Source organism: Mus caroli, unplaced genomic scaffold (assembly GCF_978045245.1).
Source record: "Mus caroli unplaced genomic scaffold, Mus_caroli_1 scaffold_7, whole genome shotgun sequence".
In the NCBI taxonomy this organism is placed as follows: Eukaryota; Metazoa; Chordata; class Mammalia; order Rodentia; family Muridae; genus Mus; species Mus caroli.
In genome coordinates, this window is record NW_028227262.1 from 90633690 (window position 1) to 90648668 (window position 14979).

The following is a 14979-nucleotide window of genomic DNA, read 5'->3' on the forward strand; positions in this document are numbered from 1 at the left end:
AGGAAGCAACAATCACTTTTCCTTAATATCTCTTAACATAAATGGATTGAATGCTCCAATACAAGATATAGACTAAGAGACTGGATACATAAACAAGATCCAACATTTTGCTGCATACAGAAAATGCATCTCAGTGACAAAGACAGACACTACCTCAGAGTACAAGACTAGAAAAAAAAATTCAAGGAAATGGTCCCAAGAAATAAGATAGAATAGCCATTCTACTATAGAATAAAATCAACTTTCAACCAAAACTTAACAAAAAAGATAAGGAAGCTCACTTCATACTTGTCAAAGGAAAAATCTACCAGAAGAACTCTCAATTCTGAACATCATGCTCTAAAAGCAAGGGTACTGTCATTCATAAAAGAAACGTTACTAAAGTTCAGAGCTCACATTGCACATCACACAATAATAGTGGTAGACTTCAACTCTCCACTCTCAGCAATGGACAGATCATGGAAACAGAAAGTAAACAAAGACTCTGTGAAACTAACAGAAGTTATGAAAAAATAAATTTAATAGATACCTCTAGAACATTTTATCCTCAAACAAAGGAATATACCGTCTTCTCAGTACCTCACAGTAACTTCTCCAAAATTGAATATATAAATGGTAACAAAACAGGCCTCAACAGATACAAGATGTATGAAATAATCTCATGCATCCTATCAGATCATCACAGACCAAGGCTTGCATTCAATAACAACAAAATAATAGAAATCCCACATACACATGGAAGTTGAACAACACTCTTCTCAATGATAACTTGGTCAAGGAAGAAATAAAGAAAGAAATTAAAGACCTTTTAAAAACTTAATGAAAATGAAGGCATAACACTCCAAAAACTATGGGACACAATAAAAGCAGTACTAATAGGGAAACTCATAGCTCTAACTACCTCCAAAAGGAAAATGGAGAGAGCACACACTTGCAGCTTGACAGTACACTGGAGAGCACTAGAAAAAAAAAAAAAAAGAAGTAAGTATACCCAAGAGGAGTAGACAGCAGGGTATAATCAATCTCAGAGCTGTAATCAACCATGTAGAAACAGAAAAAAACTATACAAAAATCAACAAAACCAGGAGCTGGTTCTTTGGGAGAATCAACAAGGTAAATAAACCCTTAGCCAGACTAACCAGAGGCCATAGAGACAGAATCCAAATTAATAAGATCAGTAATGAAAAGGGAGATATAACAACAGAATCTAAGGAGTTTTTAAAAAATCAAATAAACAAACTTAGATCCTACAAAAGCCTATACTCAAAAAACTTGGATGAAGTGAACAATTTTCTAGATACCAGGTACCAAAGTTAAATCAGGGGCATACAAATCATCTAAACAGTCCCATAACCCCTAAAAATAACAGCAGTCATTAAAATCTCACAACCAAAAATAAAAAAAAAATTTAAAAAGTGCACAGGACCAGATTGTTTTAGTTCAGAATTGAATCAGACCTTCAAAGAAGACCTAAAATCAATACTCTTTAAACTATTCCACAAAATGCAACAACAAGAACACTAACTAATTCGTTCTATGAAGCCATAATTATGCTTATCCATACACCACAAAAGACTCAAAAAAAGGAAGAGTACTTCAGACCAATTTCACTCATGAATGTCAATGCAAAACTACTCAATAAAATTCTTGAAACCAAATCCAAGAACACATCAAAATGATCATCCATCATGATCAAGTAGGCTTCATCGCAGACATGCAGGGATGGTTCAATATATGGAAATCCATCAACGTAATAAAAACACCAAAGAAAACTCACAGGATCATCTCATTAGATGCTGAGAAAGTATTTGACAAAATTCAGATCCCTTCATGGTAAAAGTCTTGGAAAGACCAGGAATTCAAGGGCCATACCTAAACATAGTAAAAGCAATCTACAGCAAACCAGTAACGGGTATCAAACTAAATGGAGAGAAACTTGAAGCAATCCCATTAAAATCAGGACTAAACAAGGATGCCCATTTTCTCCCTGATTGTTCAGTATTATACTTGATGTTCTAGCCAGAGCAATTAGACAACAAAAGGTCAGAGGGATACAAATTGGAAAGGAAGAAATCAAAACATCTTCATGTGCAGATGATATAAGAGTATACTTAAGTGACCTAAAAAATTCCACCAGAGAACTAAACCTGATTTTAAAAAAAACTTCAGCAATATAGCTGGATATATAAATAACTCAAACAAATCAGTGGCCTTCTTCTATACAAAGGATGAACAGGCAGAGAAAGAAATTAGGAAATAACACTCTTCACAATAGTCACAAATATATAAAATAACTTGGTGTGACTCACACTAAGGAAGTGAAAGATCTGTATGATAAGAACTTTAAGTCTCTGAAGAAAGAAAGAAAAAGATCTCAGAAGATGGAAAGATCTCCCATGCTCATGGATTGGCAGGATTAATATAGTAAAAATGACTATCTTGCTGAGAGCAATCTACAGATTCAATGCAATCCCCATCAAAATTCCAACTCAATTCCTCACAGAGTAAAAAAGGGCAATTTGCAAATTCATCTGGAATAACAAAAAAACTAGGATAGCAAAAACTATCCTTAACAATAAATAACTACTGGTGGAATCACCATTCCTGACCTAGGGATGTTCTACAGAGCAATTGTGATAAAATTTGCATAATACTGATACAGCAACAGACAGGTACATCAATGGAATAGAATTGAAGACCCAGAAATGAACCCACAAAACTATGGTCACTTGATCTTTGACAAGAGAGCTAAAACAATCCAGTGGAAAAGAGACAGCATTTTCAAAAAATGATGCTGTCTCAATTGGCAGTTAGCATGTAGTAGAATGGGAATTTACCCAATCTTATTTCCTTTGACAAACCTCAAGTTCAAATGGATCAAATTATAACAACTAACTCCAGAGATTACAAGATGGCGAAAGGCAAATGTAAGAATCTTACTAACAGAAAACAAGACCACTCACAATCATCAGAATCCAGCACTCCCATTTCAGCCAGTCCTGGATACCCCAACACCTGAAAAGCAAGACTTGGATTTAAAATCATATCTCATGATATTGGTAGAGGACATCAAGAAGGGCATTAATGACTCACTTAGAGAAATACAGGAGAACAGTGCTAAAGAGATAGAAGTACTTAAAGAGGAAACACAAAAATCCCTTAAAGAGCTACAGGAAAACACAACAAAACAGGTGATGGTATTGAACAAAACAACCCAAGACATTAAAAGGGAGGTAGAAACAATAAGGAAAACCCAAAGGGAGACAACTCTGGAGATAGAAACACTAGGAAAGAAATCAGGAACCAAAGATGCGAGCATCAGCAAAAGAATATAAGAGATGGAAGAGAGAATCTCACGTGCAGAAGATTCCATAGAGAACATGGGCACAACAATCAAAGAAAATGCAAAATGCAGAAAGATCCTAACTCAAAACATCAAGGAAATCCAGGACCCAATGAGAAAACCAAACCTAAAGATAATAGGAATAGATGAGAATGACAATTTTCAACTTAAAGGGCCAACAAATATCTTCAACAAATTATAGACGAAACTTCCCAAACCCAAAGAAAGAGATGCCAATGATCATACAAGAAGCCTATAGAACTCCAAATAGACTGGACCAAAAAAGAAAATTCTCCCAACACATAATAATCAGAACAACAAATGCACTAAATAAAGATAGAATATTAAAAGCAGTAAGAGAAATAGGTCAATTAACATATAAAGGCAGACCTATTAGAATTACACCATATTTCTCACCAGAGACTATGAAAGTCAGAAGATTTTGGACAGATGTTATGCAGACCCTAAGAGAACACAAATGCCAGGCCAGGCTACTATACCCAGCAAAACTCTCAATTACCATAGAGGGAGAAACCAAAGTACTCCATGATAAAACCAAATTCACACAATATCTTTCCACGAATCCAGACCTTGAAAGGATAAAAAAGGCACATCAACACAAGGATGGAAAGTACACCCTAGAAAAAGCAAGAGAGTAATCCTTCAACAAACCTAAAGGAAGACAGCTGCAAGAACAAAATCCCAACTTTAACAAGAAATAAAACAGGAAGCAACAATTAATTTTCTTTAATTTCTCTTAACATGAATGGACTCAATTCCCCAATAAAAAGACATAGATTACTAGACTGGCTACACAAACAGGTCCCAACATATTGCTACTTACAGGAAACCCACCTCAGGGAAAAATACAGACACTACTTCAGAGTGAAAGGCTAGAAAACAATTTTCCAAGCAAATGGTCTGAAGAAACAAGCTGTAGTAGCCATTCTAATATTGAATAAAATTGACTTCCAACCCAAAGTTATCAAAAAAGACAAGGAGGGGTACTTCATACTTCTCAAAGTTAAAATCTACCAAGATGAACTCTCAATTCTGAATATCTATGCTCCAAATGCAAGGGCAGCCACATTCATTAAAGAAACTTTAGTAAAGCTCAACGCACACATTGCAACTCACACAATAATATTGGGAGACTTCAAAACCATACCTTCACCAATGGACAGATACTGGAAACAGAAACTAAACAGACACACATGGACACTAACAGAATTTATGAAACAAATAGATTTAACAGATATCTATAGAACATTTTATCCTAAACTAAAAGGATATACCTTCTTCTGAGCAACACATGGTACCTCTTCTAAAATTGAACACATATTTGGTTACAAAACAGGCCTCACAGATACAAAAACATTGAAATTATCCCATGAATCCTATCTGATCATCACGGACTAAGGCTGATATTCAATAACAACATAAATAATAGAAAGCCAATATTTACGTGCAAACGGAACAACATTCTATTCAATGATTCCTTGGTCAAGGATGAAATAAAGAAAGAAATTAAAGACTTTTTAAAGAGATTAATGAAAATGAAGCTACAGCATAACCAAACTTATGGGGCACAATGAAGGCAGTTCTAAGAGGAAACTTCATAGCCTTGAGTGCCACCAAAAAGAAACTAGAGAGAGAATACACTAGCAGCCTGACAGCACACCAAGAAGCTCTAGAACTAAAGGAAGCAAATTCATACAAGAGGAGTAGGAGGCAGGAAATAATCAAACTCAGGACTGAAATCAACCACGTGGAAACAAAAAGAACTATTCAAAGAATCAACCAAACCAGGAGCTGGTTGAGAAAATCAACAAGATAGATAAACCCTTAGCCAGACTAGCTAGAGGGCACAGGGACAGTATCCTAATTAACAAAATCAAAAATGAAAAAGGAGACATAACAACAGAACCTGAGGGAATCCAAAACACCATCAGATCCTACTACAAAAAGCTATAGTCAACAAAACTAGAAAACCTGAATGAAGTGGACAACTTCCTAGACAGATAGCAGGTACCAAACTTAAACTAGGATCAGATGAATGATCTAATCAGTCCCATTTACCCTAAAGAAACAGAAGCAGTCACCAATAGTCTCCCAACCAAAAAGAGCCCAGGACCAGATGGGTTTAGTTCAGAGTTCTATCAGACCTTCAAAGAAGACATAAGTCCAACTCTCCTCAAACTATTCCACAAAATAGAGACAGAAGGAACTCTATCCAATTCATTCTATGAAGCCACAATTACTCGGATACCTAAAACACACAAAGATCCAAAAAAGAAAGAGAACATCAGACCAATTTCCCTTATGAATATCCATGCAAAAATACTCAATAAAAACCTTCCAAACTGAATCCAGAACACATCAAAACCATCCATCATGACCAAATAGGCGTCATCCCAGGGATGCAGGGATAGTTTAATATAAAGAAATCCATCAACATAATCCACTATATAAACAAACCCAAAGACAAAACCCACATGATCATCTCATTAGAAGCAGAGAAAGCATTTGACAAAATCCAACACCCCCTCATAATAAAAGTCTTGGAAAGATCAGAAATTCAAGGCTCATATCCAAACATAATAAAAGCAATCTACAGGAAACCAGTAGCCAACATTAAACTAAATGGAGAGAAACTCGAAGCAATCCCACTAAAATCAGGGACTAGACAAGCTGCCCACTTTCTTTCTACTGATTCAAGATAGTACTTGAAGTCCTAGCCAGAGCAATTCGACAACAAGAGGACATCAAGGGGATACAAATTAGAAAGTAAGAAGTCAAAATATCACTTTTTGCAGATGATATGATAGTATATGTAAGTGACCCCAAAAATTCCACCAGCTAACTCCTAAACCTGATAAACAGCTTCAGTGCAGTAGCTGGATATAAAATTACTTCAAACAAATCAATGGCCTTTCTCGACTCAAAGGATAAACAGAGTGAGAAAGAAATTAGGAAAACCACACCCTTCACAATACTCACAAATAATATAAAATACCTTGGTGAGTCTCTAAGGAAGTGAAAAATCTGTATGTTAGGAATTTAAAGTCTCTGAAGAAAGAAATTGAGGAAGATCTCAGAAGATGGAAAGATGACCCATGCTCCTGGATTGGCAGGATTAAGATAGTAAAAATTGCTACCCTGCTGAAAGCAATCTACAGATTCAATACAATCACCATCAAAATTCCAATCCAATTCTTCACTGATTCAGAATGGGCAATTTGAAAATTCATCTGGAATAATAAAAAACCTAGAATAGTAAAAAGTATCCTCAACAATAAAAGAACCTCTGGTGGAATCACCATGCCTGAACTAAAGCTGTACTACAATCAATTGTGATAAAAACTGTATGGTACTGGTATAGCAACAGACAGGCAGAACAAAGGAATAGAATTGAAGACCCAGAAATGAACCCACACACCTATGGTCACTTGATCTTTGACAAGAGAGCTAAAACCATCCAGGGGAAAAAAGACATCATTTTCAACAAATGGTGCTGGCAAAGCTGGTGGTTATCATGTAGAAGAATGTGAATTGATCCATTCATATCTCCTTGTACAAACCTCAAGTCTAGGTATATCAAAGACCTCCACATAAAACCAGAGACACTGAAATTAATAGAGGAGAAAGTGGGGAAAAGCCTCAAAGATATGGGCACAGGGGAAAAAAAATTCCTAAACAGAACAGCAATGGCTTGTGCTGTAAGATAGAGAATCGACAAATGGGACCTCATAAAATTGTAAAGCTTCTGTAAGGCAAAAGACACTGTCAATAAGACAAAAAGGCCACCAACAGATTAGGAAAGGATTTTTACCAATCTTAAATCTGATAGGGGACTAATATCCAATATATACAAAGAGCTCAAGAAGCTGGACTCCAGAAACTCAAATAACCCCATTAAAAATGGGGTACAGAGCTAAACAAGAATTCTCACCTGAGGAATACCGAATTGCTGAGAAGCACCTGAAAAAATGTTCAGCATCCTTAATCATGAGGGAAATGCAAGTCAAAACAACCTTGAGATTCCACTTCATACCAGTCAGAATGGGTAAGATCAAAAATTCAGGTGACAGCAGATGCTGGCAAGGATGTGGAGAAAGGAACACTCCTACATTGCTGGTGGGATTACAAGCTTGTTCAACCACTCTGAAAGTCAGTCTGGTGTTTCCTCAGAAAATTGGACATAGGACTTCCAGAAGATCCAGCAATACCTCTCCTGGGCATATACCCAGAAGATGTTCCAACTGGTAACAAGGACACATGCTCCACTATGTTCATAGCAGCCTTATTTATAATAGCCAGAAGCTGGAAATAACCACCTAGATGTCCCTCAGCAGAGGAATGGATACAGAAAATATGGCACATTTACACAATAGAGTACTATTAAAAACAATGAATTTATGAAATTCTTGGGGAAATGGATATATCTGGAGCATATCATCCTTAGTGAGGTAACCCAATCATAAATGAAGTCATTTAGAGACCCACTCACAGATAAGTGTATATTATCCCAGAGACTTAGAATATCCAAGATACAGTTTGCACATCAAGAAGTAATACCAACGTGTGGATACTTCATTCCTCCTTAGAATAGGGAACAAAATACCCATGAAGGGAGTTACAGGGACAAAGTTTGGAGCTAAGACGAAAGGATGGACCATCCAGAGACAAACCCACCCAGGGAATCCATCCCACAATCAGCCACCAAACCCAGACACTATTCCATATGCCAGCAAGGTTTCGCTGAAGGGACCCTAATATAGCTGTCTCGTATGAGGCTATGCCAGTTCCTTGCAAAAACAGAAATGGATGCTCACAGTCATCAATAGGATGGAACACAGGGCCCCCAATGGAGAAGCTAGAAAAAATATCAAAGGAGCTGAAGGGGTCTGCAACCCTATAGGTGGAACAACAATATGAGCTAACCAGTACCCCCAGAGCTCATGTCTCTAGCTTCATATGTAGCAGAAGATGGCCTAGTCAGATATCATTGGAAAGAGAGGCCCCTTGATATTGCAAACTTTATATGCCCCAGTACTGAGAAACACCAGGGCCAAGAAGTAGTTTTGGGTGTGCAGGGGAGCAGGGCGTTGGGATTGTATAGGGGACTTTTGGGATAGTATTTGAATTGTAAATAAAGAAATTATCTATTAAAAGAAAAAAGAAAAAAGGAAATGTAAATAGCCAAAATATTCAATTAAAAAACGGGCATAAATAAAGCCACTAAATAAATAAAGGAGAACACATGTAAACAGGTAGAAGACCTTAAAGAGGAAACACAAAATATCCCTTTAAGAATTACAGGAAAACACAAATAAACAGGTGAAGGAATTGAGCAAAACCATCCAGGATCTATAATTTGAAATAGAACCATTTTAAAAAAATCACAAAGGGAGACAACTCTGGAGATCAGAAGAAAAAAAAAAAAAACCTAGGAAAGAGATCAGGAATCATAGATGCAAGCATCACCAACAGAATACAAGAGAATAGAAGAGACAATCTCAGGTGCAGAAGATACCATAAAAAATACTGATACAACTGTTAAAGAAAATGAAAAATGAAAAAAAAATCCCAAAACATTCAAAAAATCCAGGCCACAATAAGAAAACCAAACCTAAGTATAAATAGGTATAGAAGTGAGTGAAGATAACCAACTTAAAGGGCCAATAAATATCTTCAACAAAATTATAGAAGAAAACTTGTCCAGCAAAAAGAAAAAAGATGCCCATGAACATACAAGAAACCTACAGAACTCCAAATAGATTGAACCAGAAAAGAAATTCCTCAAGTCACACAATAATCAAAACACCAAATACACAAAACAAAGAAAGAATATTAAAAGCAGTAAGGGAAAAAGGTCAAGTAACATATAAAGGCAGACCTATCAGAATTACACCAGACTTTTTGCCAGAGATTATAAAAGCTACAAGATCCTGGGCAGATGTCACAACAGAGCCTTAGAGAATACAAAAATGCCAGCCCAAGGTACTATACCCAGGAAAAAAATCTCAATTAATATAGATGGAGAAACCAAGATATTCCATGACAAAGACAAATTTATACAATATCTTTCCACAAATCCATCCCTACTAAGGATAAGAAATGGAAAACTCCAAACCAGGAGGGAAACTACACCCTAGAAATAGCAAGAAAGTACCATAATGAAAATGAAGGCACAATACTTCAAAAACTATGGGACACAATGAAAGCAGTACTAATAGGAAAACTCATAGCTCTAAGTGCCTCCAAAATGAAAATGGAGAGAGCACACACTTGCACTTGACAGTACACCTGAACATCTCTTTTAAAAAAAGAATGCTTGATGCCCCAAAGTAGGGGAATGGAAGTGTGGGGAGGCAGGAGTGGTTGGGTCTGTGGGGAAATACCCTCATAGAAGCAGTGGGTGGAGGGATGACATAGGGGTTTTGGGGGGGATCAGGAAAGGGGATAACATTTGAAATGTAAATGACAAAAATATTCAATTAAAAAAAAACAAGAAAAACCCTTAGAAATGCTTTGTAGTTTCATGAGTTTATCAATTGTTCTTACAGCTAGAGACATTGTTATTCTGTTCCGTAACCTCTCTCCTGTACCAATGCATTCAAGGGTATTTCCCCCTTTCTCTTCTATGAGATTCAGTGTATCTGTTTTTATTTTTAGGTCTTTCACCCACTTGGACTTGAAGTTTGTGCAGGTTGATAAGTCTGGATCAATTTTTATTCTTCCACATTTTGACATCCAGCTAGTCAAGCACCATTTGTTGAAGATGCTTCCATTTTTTCATTGTATGGTTTTGGCTTTTATATTAAAAAAAACCAATTGTATTGGTGTATGTATTTATCTCTGGGTCTTCAATTTCATTCCATTGATCAATGTGTCTGTTGCTGTACAAATACCATATAGTTTTTTATTGGCAGCTGACAGATTGGGATATCTTTATCAACCATACATCTGACAGAGGGCTAATATCCAAAATTTACAAAGAACTCAAGAAGTTAGACACCAGCAACCCAAATAACCAAATTAAAAATGGGGGTTCAGAACTAACAGAATTCTCAACAGTGGAATCTCAAATGGCTGAGAAGCACTAAAAGAAATGTTCAATGTCCTTAGTCATCATCAAAATGCAAATTAAAAAAAACTTTTAGGTTCCATCTCAAACACCCATCCAAATGGCTAAGATCAAATTGTCAAGAGATAGCACATTGTGATGAGGATATGGAGCAAGGGGAACACTCTCCCTTTTCTGGTCGAAATGTAAACTTGTGCAACCACTTTGAAAATCAATTTGGCAGTTTTTCAGAAAACTGGCAATAGTTCTACCCCAAGATCCAGCTATACCATTCCTGGGCATACACCCAAAAGATGCTCCACCATCCAACAAGGGAACTTACTCAATTATTTTCATATCAGCCTTATTCATAATAGCCAGAAGTTGGAATAAAACTAGAAATCCCTCACCTGAAAAGTGGACGAAGAAAATGTGGCAAACCTACACAATGCAATACTATTCAGCTATTAAAAACCAAAACATCATGAATTTTGCGGGCAAATAGATGTAACTTGAGAATATCATCCATAATAAGGTAACCCAGACTCAATAGGAAATGCATGGTAAATACTCACTTATAAGTGCATATTAGCCATAAAATACATGTACCATGATACACACAATTGACACCAAAAAACCTAAAGAAGAAGGAAGGCCCAAGCCAGGAAGCTGGAACCCCACTTACAAGGGAGAATCAAATAAGAGGCAGATGGGATGGGAAGGTGAATTGGGAAACTAAGGATCAGGTGTTGGATTGACATGAGACATGGCTATTTGGCCATGAAAATGAATGGAAATCTGCAACTGATGGGGTTTGGAAGGAGGGGTGCACCTACAGGACATGACATAACATGGGACATGAGAGGTGCCCAAGAACATACACTGGCTGGTCCTAGGCCTCCACTCCAATATGTAATATATGTGATGCTTCATGTGGGTTCTGGGCTGCTGGAGTGGAGCTTATCACAAAAGATGTTGCATCTACTTGGTGAGAGACTAAATCTTTTGGGTTCAGACTCCATCTTAGAGAACCTGACCTAGGTTAAACTCAAGTTAACTAGCAAACTGATACATAGCACCAGTTCCAGGTTACTCCCCCAAAAATGTGCACCTTGAGGTTTCAAGTCTGCCCCTGGCACTTCACTTCTGAACAATCACCAGTCAGGAGGAAAACAGAACTTCAGTTTATGATTTCTGTCAGCACCAGTCACTTATGTTAAAGACTGTAATGGTGCCCCAGTCAAATGCATGGGGGTGACCTTAACTGTGACTCACTACATTGGGAATATGGAAGATGAAGAGTACACCTACTGTATACAGACAGGAACACCAATGGGGCCATAGATACACCAACTCACCCACAAAAGTTCAATCCGAAATTTTCCTGTCGACCAGTAATGCAGGCACGTGGGAGGGAGCAGTGACTGAGGGAATAGCCAATCAATAACCATACCCTCTAGAGACCTATCCCATGGGCAAGCACCAGTGCCTAACACTATTAATGATACTCTATTATGCTTGCAGACAGGAGCCTGGTATTCTCTGAGAGCCTCCACCCAGCAGCTGACTCAGATAAAGAGGTTCACGACCAAACAGTGGGTGGAGCTTGGGGATTCTTATGGAAAAATAGGTGGAAGAATTTTTGTGTTGAATGGGATAGAAACTCCACAGGAAGTCCAACAGAGTCAATTAACCTGGACCTTTGGGGATCTTACAGTCTGAAACACCAACCAAAGAACATACACAGGCTGGTCCTGGGCCTCCACTCCAATATGTAATATATGTGATGCTTCATGTGGGTTCTGGACTGCTGGATGTGGGCTTATCCCAAAAGATGTTGCATCTACTTGGTGAGAGACCAGATCTTTTGGGTTCAGACTCCATCTTAGAGAACCTGACCTAGGTCAAACTCTACTTAACCAGCAAACTGATACTTAGCACCAGTTCCAGGTTACTCCACAAAAAACCAAAAACCAAACCAAACCAAACCAAACCAAACCAAAACAAAACAAAAAACCAAAAAAAAAAACCAAAAACAAAAAACATGTGCAGCTTGAGGTTTCAAGTCTGCCCCTGGCACTTCACTTCTGAACAACCACCAGTCAGGAGGAAAACAGAACTTAAGTTTATGCTGTGGCTTCCAGCACCAGCCACTTATGTTAAAGATTGTAACGGCCCCCCAGTCAAATATGTCCCAGGCTAGAAACACCCTTACTTGTTTGCTTGCCTCTATAAATGCTTTCCTGAAACTAGGCTTGGGGCTCTCCACCTTCCTGTCCTGCTATGCTAGGTTTGATGGGGAGACCAAGACCAAGCCTGATTAAAGAGACCCTAATGTGATTGCATCTGAATCAACTCTTTGGTGGTATTTTCAGGTTAAGGAACACATCTCAGCACAACACTATCTGATTCACAATGGGGTACAAAACTTAAGCTGTCATTATTTCCAGATTCCATGATATGTAATTTTAAAAATATGCAAGATATTTGTCTTAGAAGATAGTAGGGTTTATGAAAGAAACTGTTCTCACCTCAGAAGTTTTTATAGCCCAGGAACACATTAAGATTACTGCACAATTCTGTGTTCCAAAGTGAACATAGTTTTATAAAGTTTTTAATACATTTATAGAACAAAGAAAAATACAAACCAAGGTAAATTTAAAATGCATTTGTGGACATTCAAGAGAGGTGGTTACACTGAGACAGGGCAACCTGTTTATAGAGCAAAGATGTTATCTGATATTTCTGATGTGGATGAAATGATGAAGTCCACCCAGTACATGAACACAAAGAAAATCACCAGCAGCAAGATAGCCTGAGTCGCTCTTTTCTCAGGAGATGCTCTCAGGTGGCTGATGCTATGTAGGTGCTTGCATTGCTTCTGATGTCTACACAAGATAATCACCATGTATGTACTTGTGATTAGCATGACTCCTACAAGAAAGACATCTCTGGTCGTTGTCACTGTAAAAATGAATACCCTGATGATATAGTTCATGCGGAAGAGTGAGCAGGATTCAGTGACCTGCATCTGGTTAGTCTCACTCACATTAGTAAAACCACAGACATAGAAGATTCAGTTACTACTGTAGGACAAATTGAAAGACCACATACACAAGAAAACATAGATCATGTATTTTTTTTTTTTTTAGTTTTAGTTTAAAATTTGCCAACACTGAGGTATTGGGACTGATAGTGACAGCCTGGAACACACTCAGGAGGCAAGTAGTACAGATAGAGTGTCCTCTTGCCACCCTGCTCATGTAAAAAGTTGCCTTACATTTGAAGTCATTATCAATGTTCAGTGATGCAATATGTCTGTAAGCAACAGGTCCCCTCCAGTGAGGAATATCATCATGTGAATAAAGGTGAGTTGACAGGAGATCAAATCCATGGGTTTAGGTCTGTGACCTATGAATGTGAAAATATAGAAACAAAGAAGAAACATATTGGCTAAGACTCCAAGTCCAGCTTGGAAATAAAGGATAATCTTGAATGCAAACATAAGTGAAACTTGTATTCATCTTAAGAGCATGGTGAATGTTCATTTCAAATATCTGAAAAAAATAGAGTATAAATCAAGCTGTGATACACTTGATAATAAGACTCTATCCTCATTTTATTTTCCTTACTAGTTAAATATTGGCTTGTATCTTCAACATTTTATGTTCCAGATCTTACATCATAGCCTGCATTATATATGCTTTCCATGTATCTCCTGTACACATACATTATTATAGACAATAAATACATTCACACATACAGAATTCATAATTTGTGAGCTTTTATTAACCTTTATTCTCACACCTTAGAAATCCAATCCTGTTGATTTATATTGCCTCATTTCATACTTAACTTCCAAAACTGTCATGGTGAGCACAGAACATTAATCACATTTGCACACGTGAATAAACTTATGTTGATTTGGAAAATAATTACAAAAGGTATAAAAAATATTGAGGAGAGCCTATAATTTTACTGAGCTCTATTTTATAACCACCTATGTTATGACTTATAATTCTAATGAAAGCATAGTGCTAATTCATGATAAGCCCATCATTTTAATTAGCAAATGTCTTCCTCAATTCATCTATTTTTATGTTCCATTTCCAAAGAAATCTATAATATGAATTTAAGACTAGATACAGTTGAAGAGCATCAGTGTACTTTCCACAACCTATAACCATTAATTATCATTATAAATATTCATAGGTGGCACCCAATTTAGTTCCCATTCCATCACCTTTTATGACACTGAACTTCAGGTTTAAAAAAACTAACTCCAAGTTTCCATGGCAAATACTATTTTTATTTTCTTTTTGAAGAGAATTGTAAATTAACAGAATGAGAAATATTGCGTTTCAGCATTCAACGGCCTCTTTCTTCTGTATTTATCTCCCACTACTCTCTATGAAGCCCCCCATTCCTATTTTCCTGTTAAGATACTTGTACTGTGCAGTTCTGCTTTCTATTGCTACCACCCTCCTAACCCTACCCTGGCAATGGTTTTGTTTTCCTTTCCTGGTTACTGTAGTAACTACAACAATCACACCTGAACATGTAGCAG

At 37.1% G+C, this 14979-nt stretch overlaps 1 pseudogene; it reads right to left on the bottom strand.

Annotated features, from left to right (window-relative positions):
- Positions 1 to 13128: 13128 nt before the first annotated feature.
- On the bottom strand, positions 13129 to 13917 carry LOC110295619 (vomeronasal type-1 receptor 90-like; annotated as a pseudogene).
- Between the last annotated feature and the right edge of the window lie 1062 nt (positions 13918 to 14979).